At 38.8% G+C, this 9,393-nt stretch overlaps 1 non-coding gene across 1 annotated transcript; it reads left to right on the forward strand.

The window, feature by feature from the left end:
- The first annotated feature begins 3,007 nt into the window (after positions 1-3,007).
- Positions 3,008-3,114, forward strand: LOC142182403 (small nucleolar RNA R71). The gene has a single exon (XR_012711238.1). It is a non-coding gene; the product is annotated as a small nucleolar RNA R71 (small nucleolar RNA).
- Positions 3,115-9,393: the final 6,279 nt, after the last annotated feature.

Below are 9,393 nucleotides of genomic sequence, written 5' to 3' on the forward strand. Positions count from 1 at the left end.
TGTCCTCAATCACTTGTCATTTGTGCTAGCTATTTAATGTTGCCCTCGTTAAGACTGATCCCATTAGAAGTTGAGACTCTTGTGAAACCTTTGCTAAAGCTGTAAAGCGCCAGTGAAATTAGGCGAGTCTTGCCTATGTTGCTCTAAGCTTCAAGTCTACATTGATTGCACCAAGTTTTCATGTATTTAATTAATGTTGATTTATTGTTATATTTCAGCTATGTCTTACATACTCAGTACATTATTCGTACTGACGTCCTTTTGTTGGGGACACTGCATTCATGCCTGCAGGTATAGATAATCAGTTTGACGAGCCCTCATAGTAAATGAGGTTAACATTCAGCGAAGGATCAGGAAGACTCCACCTCATTCGGAGTGCAGCCGAGTCTATGAGTCATCGTGTCAGAGTTTTGCTAAAGACTTATGGGTAGGCCGGTACCCTGTCCCATTTGATGTCGAATAATCCTAAAGGCTTTGTAGACAGAGGTTCTTTTTGTATAGTATGTCAGAGGCTTTGACGACCCATATGTATTCATGTTTTTATGAATGATGGGTCATTGATATAACATTTGCCCACTTATAGTTATACATTACGAGTTATGGTCATGTTGGTCCATGATAGTTACAAAGAAAAAAAAGAGTGGTAGAGTGGTTCGCTCGGGCTTGTGCGGCACCGGGTGCCAGCCACGCCTCCCTAGGTTTGGGGCGTGACATCTAACCACTTGATCACTTCTTTCTTTAACACTTCTTTCATGGGGTTCAGCCTTCTTTGATGTTCTCTGGAAGGTTTGTACCCATCTTCCAGTAAATCTTATGCATACAAATACCGGGTTGATACCCTTAATATTTGCGATGGTCCAACCAATTGTAGTCTTGCACTCCATAAACACCTACAAAAGTTGTTCTGCCTGCACATCTAACAAACTAGATGAGATAATAACAGGTAAAGTTGAGTTAGGTCCCAAAAAAGCATACCTGAGGTGAGACGGTAGCGGTTTTAGCTCCAACTGTGGTGGCTCTTCAATTGATGGCTTAGCTGGAGGAGTATTTCTTTCTTCTAAGTGTAAAGGCTCGAATTCGAGCTCTCTTTTTCAGTACCCTTGACCTTCAAGGGATAAAACCCACTCTGCCAAGTCCTCACCATCTATCTTTTCTAAGTTCATGAGGCAGGTTGCTATAGGGTCTTTTGCGTTCAGATCCTCATCTTCCTCCTCCAAAATCACATCCACAACTTCTATTAGAGAGTAGTTAGCAAACTCACTGGGTCGCCGCATAAACGTCTGCACATTGAATGTGATCTCTTTATCGTTCAGACTCATCTTTAGCTCCCCAGTTTCACAATCAATGAGAGCTCTCCCGGTGGCCAAAAATGGCCTCACCAAAATTATAGGGATCTCCTCATCCACCCGGTAGTCCAGAATGACAAAAAATTTCGGAAACACAAACTTTCCAACCTGCACCAGTACATCATCAAGTATACATGATGGCCTCTTCACCATTCGATCGGCTAGCAGTAGTAATATGGATGTGGGTCTTGCTCTTCCAATGTCTAACCTTTTATCGATAGCCAAGGGCATCAAGTTTATGCTATCTCCCAAATCATATAATGTTTTAGCAAAAGCATAATTACCTATTGTGCATGGAATTGTGAAACTCCCTGGGTCAGACAACTTTTCGACTGTGGGTCTCGTCACGACAGCCCTACATTTCTGAGTTAGTGTAACAGTGGCCAAGTCTTGAAAGTCGAACTTACTAGACATCAAGTCCTTCATCATTTTTGCATACCCAAACATCTCCTTCAAGGCATCAATCAATGAAATGTTCACCTAGATTTGCTTCAACATCTTCATGAGTTTCTTATATGCTCATCCTTCTGATATTTGGCCAATCTTTGTGGGAAGGGTGCTGGAGGTTGCTTCTTTCCTGTGATTTGAGTTTGATCCTGCTCGGGCACTTTTTCTAATGCCTTCTCTTACACTTCTTCAGCCCCTTTTTAGACTCTTTTTTCTTGTTTGTTTCCTTCTTGGATGGTTGGATTCTTACTTCTGTCAGCTCCGTTGACTCATCTACCTCAATCAGTACTGGCACAAACGTCTCGATCGATCGGCTTTCGCGATCAATTTCTTATTCTAGATCAAGGTCTCTACCATTTCTCAGACTAACAGCCATCAACTTTTTTGGGCCCTGCTCTTTCAGGTTAACATGTGCATCCGCAAGTAATGTCTCTTGTGGACGAGTGTTAAGGGCCATGGATATTTGCCCTAGTTGAATTTCAATGCTCTTGAGAGTTGAGTCGTGTGCTTCAATTTTCTCTTGTACGTTTCCATTGGACCCAATCAGTTGTTGCAACATTCCTTTAGTTTCAGACAACCCATCATCTTGTTTCACTATCTATTATTGTTGAGGCTGTTGATAAGCTAACTGCTAATTTTGCTAATTGTATCCCTGTTGCCTCTGGTACGGCTCAACTTGACCCAATGGTCGCATAGCTCCAGGATTGTTGCCATTATTGTATTGTTGTTGTGCTGGTCTATACTGCTAATTTTGTTGCCCCCAATTCTGACCACCCTGCCTCTGTCCTCCATAGTTGGCCCCATAGTTCATATTTTCCTGATAATTATGATTGTCACTTTCAACACTCCACGAGCATGCATATGGTTAATTAATGCATGGTGTACATAAGCCCCCATTAGTCACATCAACTATGTGTACCTGCTGCTTCTGGCCCGATTCATCAATCCTTTTGGTGAGGATACTCATTTGTGTCATCAAAGTGGACATATTCTCGGTTATGGAATTGTTTGGGTTCAAAATCACTAAGTGAACTACATGAGTGATTGTAGAGTCTCTTGTCATCCATCCTAAATTTTGAGCTATTTTATCAAGTAAGACCTTGCATTCTTAGAATGTTTTGCTAAAAAATGCTCCACCTGCTGAAGCATCAACATTAGCCTTCAAGCTGTCTGCCAGTCCTATATAGAACCTTTGCCCCAACATCTGATCTAGAATGCCATAGTGTGGACACTTAACCAGCATACCTTTGAACCTCTCCCACGTTTCTTGCAATGTTTCAGCTGCTTTCTGCTTGAAGCTCAATATCTCATCAACTTGTTTGGCAATCTTATTAGGTGGGTAGAACTTGTTCAAAAATTGCTTGACTAATTCCTCCCAAGTGGTGATGGAGTTTATGGGGAGAGAATTTAGCCAAGTCTGAGCATCTCCTGTCAGTACAGCCTTATTGCTTCCGGTGTCACATTTGGTTGTATTTGCTTAACACATATCAACATGAAATTTTTCAGATGCTACTGAAGATCTTCAATGTAAGACCCCGGGAACAGTCCTTTGTTATACAACAAATGTAGCATGTTGTTTGTGATTTGAAATGATTCCGCTTGTATCTAAGGGACTGCAATTGCGGTTGCCAGATTTTCGGTGATGGGTTGTGCCCAATCATACAGTGCTGCTTCTGGCACAAGAGGTACCACACACTGATTGTTCGGGTCATTCGCATTATTTCTGTTGTTTGGATTTTCTATTCCGTCATCCATGTCTGGTTCGATTTGTTCTGTTGCTGTTTGCCTTTGTTATTGCACGATTCAGTGCCTGGAAAACTATCTCAGGATCTGATAATGCTCCGAACAATTCACCAGTTCTTGAGGAGTTTCTAGGCATGCACATGTAACACCCAAGACTACAACGTTAGAATTTCAATGTGTTTAATTTAAAATAAAGAAAATTGACTACACTAAGAATTCTAGAACTTCTTTTAGTTGTAATTAATAACACCGTTAAGTCCTCAGCAACGGCGCCAAAATTTAATCACGTCCAACTATGCCTCCTAAGAGGTCTAGCGGTCGTTGCAAATATAATTCGATTTACTAGTCCGGAGTCGAATTCCATAAGGAATTAACCTATTAATCATTGCCACTAGTTTCACAAGAATCCAAGTAATCAATCTTCAGAATATAGAATAATGAGTTGATTGTTTACTAACTAAAAGCAAGGTAATTAGAAAGCTATAATTTTTTAATACTAACAAAGCAAATATTGTAGACAAGATTGGAAAGGTCTAGGGTTTTGATTTCCCCTATTATCGGAATTTTTCCCGCTACGTTTTCTAAATTTCGCCTAAGTATCCTCTACCGATCGTGAGTACTCTGAGTGTCGTAGCTCTCTTTCGAGAAACTACCACAATTTACTAGACGTATTGTCTCGAACTACGCCAGCTGGCACTAATTTACCGCTCACTATGATCGCACCAAGGTTTCGTTATCTCTAATCTCGCCTTTAAACCCTCCATATTGATCTCTCAAATATGTTAGGAGTGGTGTTGTTCAACAACTACCTAAATGCATACTCTCTCTCTCTCTCTCTCTCTCTCTCTCTCTCTCTCTCGATCGAGGAGTACACACTAAATAGGCACAGTCGATCGAGGAGTACACACTAACAGTTTCTCAAGTATTTTGCATAAATAAATTACAAAGAAAAGATGAAGGAATGAAGAACTCGATGATTCTCTCCTCCGAAAATTGTTCCAAACGTCTTCTCCCTTCCAAAATAATCTTCCTAGGTCTAAGATGTGTCAAAAGTCCTCAAAATAGCGTTTTTACATCTATTTATACCAAGTAGGCTCGGGCCCAGACGAAACATCTTTTTCTGTGCGAAATAGGACTCTGGCTCTATAAAATTTGTACAGGCGCGCCACGCCCCGTGCCGCACCATGCGGCGCGCTTGTGGAGTTTATCAGCGAGCATCAACTTTTCTTCTCAAGCCAGTTTTTACACTGATGCGGTCCCCCAAGCGGCGCGGCAATGTAAATCTCTCAGAGTGAAATTATTTCATCCTCTTTTGACATCCAGACTTGGTACACGACCTCCGAACACGATCCCAGCTTAATGTATTAGGCTTTTACTCAGACTTCAAAGCTCCAAGTTGATCGATTTAGCTCCAAATTAACTTTTGAACTCGGACATCACTTCCTGCAAGGCATAAAATACGTACTAAGTGTAATTCACTATCATTTAAGCTCAAAACGTAAAAATACAGTAATTGGAGTACAATACTACGACTAAAATACGGGTTTCTAGCCTAACACCATCCGTCAAAGAAATGATAAAAACACAGTTACATTCCACAAGATTCGTCGAATTTGTTTCACCAATTCTCAATAAAAACACATTTATTTAAACGTCAATTGTAAATAAAAGTGCAAAGTTTCTATATCACTTGAGTTACGGCAAAGGAAGAAATTTGTTTGAAATTTTCTTACTCAGGACAAACTTTGAAAAAGAGCTTTCTGTTTCTAGTGTTAGAACAAAGAGAAGCAAAAGTAATCCTTTTAAGCAAGACTACTCCATGCTTATTTTGAAGTGACACAACCATTAGTAAACGACTGTGTCTTTTCTCCTTTTCTTTCTTTTTATTTTATTTATTTTATTTTCTGAGTTAACCCGCATGAGTGACCCTTTAATTCCTTCATATCCTATTACAAACAAACATTAAATGAGTACAATCAGAAAATAATTTAAAACCCTTCCAAAATCGATTTATCTGCGTTCTAAGGTGGGTTTTAGAATTGAGCCGATGCTCTAATTTTGGGCCAGATATACACGGATACATTGACTTTATATTATATATAGATGGTTCTTGTCCCTCCTCAGCAGCCACGGAGAAAATCAAAACATTTGCCCTTTAGAAAGAAAAAGGTCCAAATTAAATTTATATATATATATATTTGATTTTATCTTAAATGTGTGAAGTGGTATTTTCCAATATGCCACTCGGCTTAACCTCAGACTTTATTATCCTCCTTTTAATATAATATAAAGATTGACTACGTTACATTTATTCTATATAAAGTAGTTGTTATTTTCACTTTAAGGGTGTGTTTGGTATGAAGAAAAATATTTTCTGAAAAATATTTTTCAATTTTTCCATATTTGGTTGACTTAAATATTTTGGAAAACATTTTCCTTTTCCTTTTCAAGAGAAGAGAAATATTTTCCAAAACTCCTTCTCAACCTTTCCCACCCTCACCAACCCACCCCACCCCCTCTCTTCAAAAAAGGTTTCTTTTTTTTTCAAATTTCAGTTTTCCGTTACCACTCACCCTACTACCCCACCACCCACCCCGCAATTTTATTTTTTTTGTTTTTTATTTTTTTCGTTTTTCTGCACCACCCACCACCCATCCCACCCCGCGTCCGGCCCCGCAATTTTTTTATTTTTTTAAAAAATATTTTCAGTTCTGGCTTTTTCATTTTTCAGTTTTAAGGTTCAAAATTTTACAAGTTCCAAAATTACGAGTTCAGAGGTTTATGTGTTTAGAAGTTTACGGGTTCGAAATTTCGCGGTTTCAAAAGTTTAGCGGTTCGAAAGTTTATGAAATTTGTGGGTTCGGAAGGTTGTTGGTTTGAAAGTTTATGACTTCATATTTATTATATCTAAATTATTTATGAATACTCTTGAGAAGTCATTTTCCTTAATTTGCGTACCAAACACCGGAAAATGAATAACATTACTACTTATTTTCCAAGAAAACATTTTCTTGAAAAACATTTTCCATTATACCAAACACACCGTATGCTGATTCTTTCCTCAGAAGTTAAACTCTTTTAATTTCTTCTAGTCTTCTGTTTCCTCCAAAAAAGAAAAATGATAAAGTGACAGGTCACTCACATACTTTGACTCCTCCTCTTCCCTCTTCTCATTTGATAGAAAGTTCATCATGTTGGGCACATGTCCATGTTGTCCAACCAAAGGCCCAATGGCCTAATACTATTTTCTTTTGGTTTCTATTCCTATTTGGAATTGGATTCGGTTTATTCCTATTTTGAGTGAGTTTTGGCTTTAAAAGAAAGCACCACTCATGATCTATAAATAGGACAACCTTGGAAAATTATTCTATGCTCATTGATACAAGTCTTTGAAAGACTTGAGCACATAAGAGTGAGTTTTGAGAGAGCTTTCATCAAGAGAGAAGAGAGAAGAAAAGTATTTGTTTTGCTGCAGATTTTTATTCCGACCAGCCAACTTCAAATCACGTTTTCGATTCGTTAACTGTTGGATCGGGCTGAAATTTTAACTGAATATTCGTAACATCTTGGTCTTGGATTTGAACAGTGGAGATCAGATTTGGGGGCTTGTAGTATCTGATTTCGAGCCTCGAAATGCAGCTTCATTTTTGTGAATTCTCCTCTTTCTTCAATTGATTTGTTGTTGCTCTTGTTGCTATTGTTGTTCCGTGTTTGGCACTTTTTGTGTATCCAATTTGGAAAACTTTTGTATCCCTCTTATTGTTATAGTGAAGCTTTTTTGGATCTTTGTGATCCCGTGGTTTTTACCTTCGATTTGAAGGGTTTTCCACGTTAAAATTTGGTGTTCTTTATCTTCTTTATTTTCGGGTTTGCCTCTTCCTCGACATAACAGTGGTATCAGAGCCTTGGTTATTTATCCTGGTTGTTACGGAATGGTGGTGAATATGAGCAAGATGGTATGTTTAAATGGGAGAAATTATAATATTTGGAAAAGCAAGATGAAAGACTTGTTGTTCGTGAAGAAGATGCATCTACCCGTTTTTCAGCTTATAAACCCGAGTATATCCGATGAAGATTGGGATTTCGAGCACCAACAAGTATGTGGATATATACGACAATGGGTTGAAGATAATGTTCGCAACCATATTGTGAACGAGATACATGAGAGATCATTGTGGGAAAAGCTAGAGACTCTTTATGCTTCAAAAATCGGGAACAACAAATTGTTTCTGCTAAAGCAATTGATGACCTTTAAATACAAGGAATGCAGCCCTATCCTTGATCACATAAATGATTTTCAGGGCGTCCTTGATCAGCTATCTGGAATGGGAGTTAATTTTGATGATGAGATACAAGGACTTTGGCTTCTTAATATTCTGCCAGACTCTTGGGAAACTCTTCGTGTTTCTTTGACAAATGCAGCTCTTGGAGGTAAAGTGACCATGGAATATGCCAAGAGTGGTGTGTTGAACGAGGAAGTAAGGAGAAAATCTCAGCGTTCGTCCTCACAAGAAGATATCTTGGTTACAGAAGACCGGGGGAGAGATAGAACAAGAGGCTCAAGGAATAGAGGTAAAAGTAGAATTAAGTCAAGGTCCAAATACTATAATATTATATGCAACCACTGTGGCAAGAAAGGACACATCAAAAGGTTTTGCCGCAAGTTGAATCAAGACACTAGAAAAGGAAAGAAAGCTGAAAATAACGAGAACAATGTTGTTGCTATTGTTCAAGATGACCTTCTTTTTGCTTATGATGAAAACGTCATCAATTTGGTATCCCATGAGACGAGCTGGATAGTAGATTCTGGAGCTACCTCACATGTCACACCAAGAAAATATTTCTCATCTTATACTCATGTTGATTCTGGAGTGGTAAAGATGGGAATGCCAGTGAAGTTAAGGTGTTTGGTTTTAGCACAGTTTGTTTGAAAACTAATAATGGTTCAACGTTAGTTCTTCAAGATGTCAAGCATGCTCCAGACTTTCCTTCCAATTTGATCTCCGTAGGAAGATTAGACGATAAAAGTTACCATAATGCTCTCTTTAATGGCCAATAGAAGCTCACCAAGGGCTCGTTAGTAGTGGCTCGAGGAGTCAAGTCTGGTCAAGTATATGTGATACAAGGCTCTATTCTTAATGACTCCATAAATTTGGTGGAAAGTGATACTTTATCATAATTGTGGCACCGAAGACTGAGTCATATGAGCGAGAGGGGGATTACGTATTTGGCTAAGAAAAGTTTACTTTCTGGAGTGAAACAAACAAAGCTGAAAAGATGTATCCATTGTTTAGCTGGTAAACAGAAAAGAGTTTCCTTTCATAGCCATCCTCCTTCAAGAAAGTCCGATTTATTGGAGCTAGTACACTCTGATTTGTGTGGTCCTTTTAAAGTAAAGTCAAAAGGTGGTGCACTTTACTTTGTGACCTTCATTGATGATCATTCTCGTAAGCTCTGGGTGTATCCTTTGAAATCTAAAGATCAAGCACTTAGCGTGTTTAAGGAATTTCAGGCCTTAGATGAGAGACAGATGGGGAAGAAATTAAAATGTATTCGCACTGACAATGGTGGTGAATATTGTGGTCCCTTTGATAAGTATTGCAAGGAACAAGGAATTCGTCATCAGAAAACTCCGCCCAAGACACCTCAATTGAATGGTTTGGCAGAGAGGATGAATAGAACTCTAGTTGAGAGAGTTAGATGCTTACTTTCATAGGCTAAACTTCCAAATACATTTTGGGCGGAAGCACTTAACATTGTTGCCTATGTTATTAATTTGTCTCCTGCAGTTGCTTTGGATGGTGATGTCCCAGACAGAGTTTGGTTTGCCAAAGATGTTTCTTATGATCACCTGAGA

Source organism: Nicotiana tabacum, chromosome 6 (assembly GCF_000715075.1).
Source record: "Nicotiana tabacum cultivar K326 chromosome 6, ASM71507v2, whole genome shotgun sequence".
In the NCBI taxonomy this organism is placed as follows: domain Eukaryota; kingdom Viridiplantae; phylum Streptophyta; class Magnoliopsida; order Solanales; family Solanaceae; genus Nicotiana; species Nicotiana tabacum.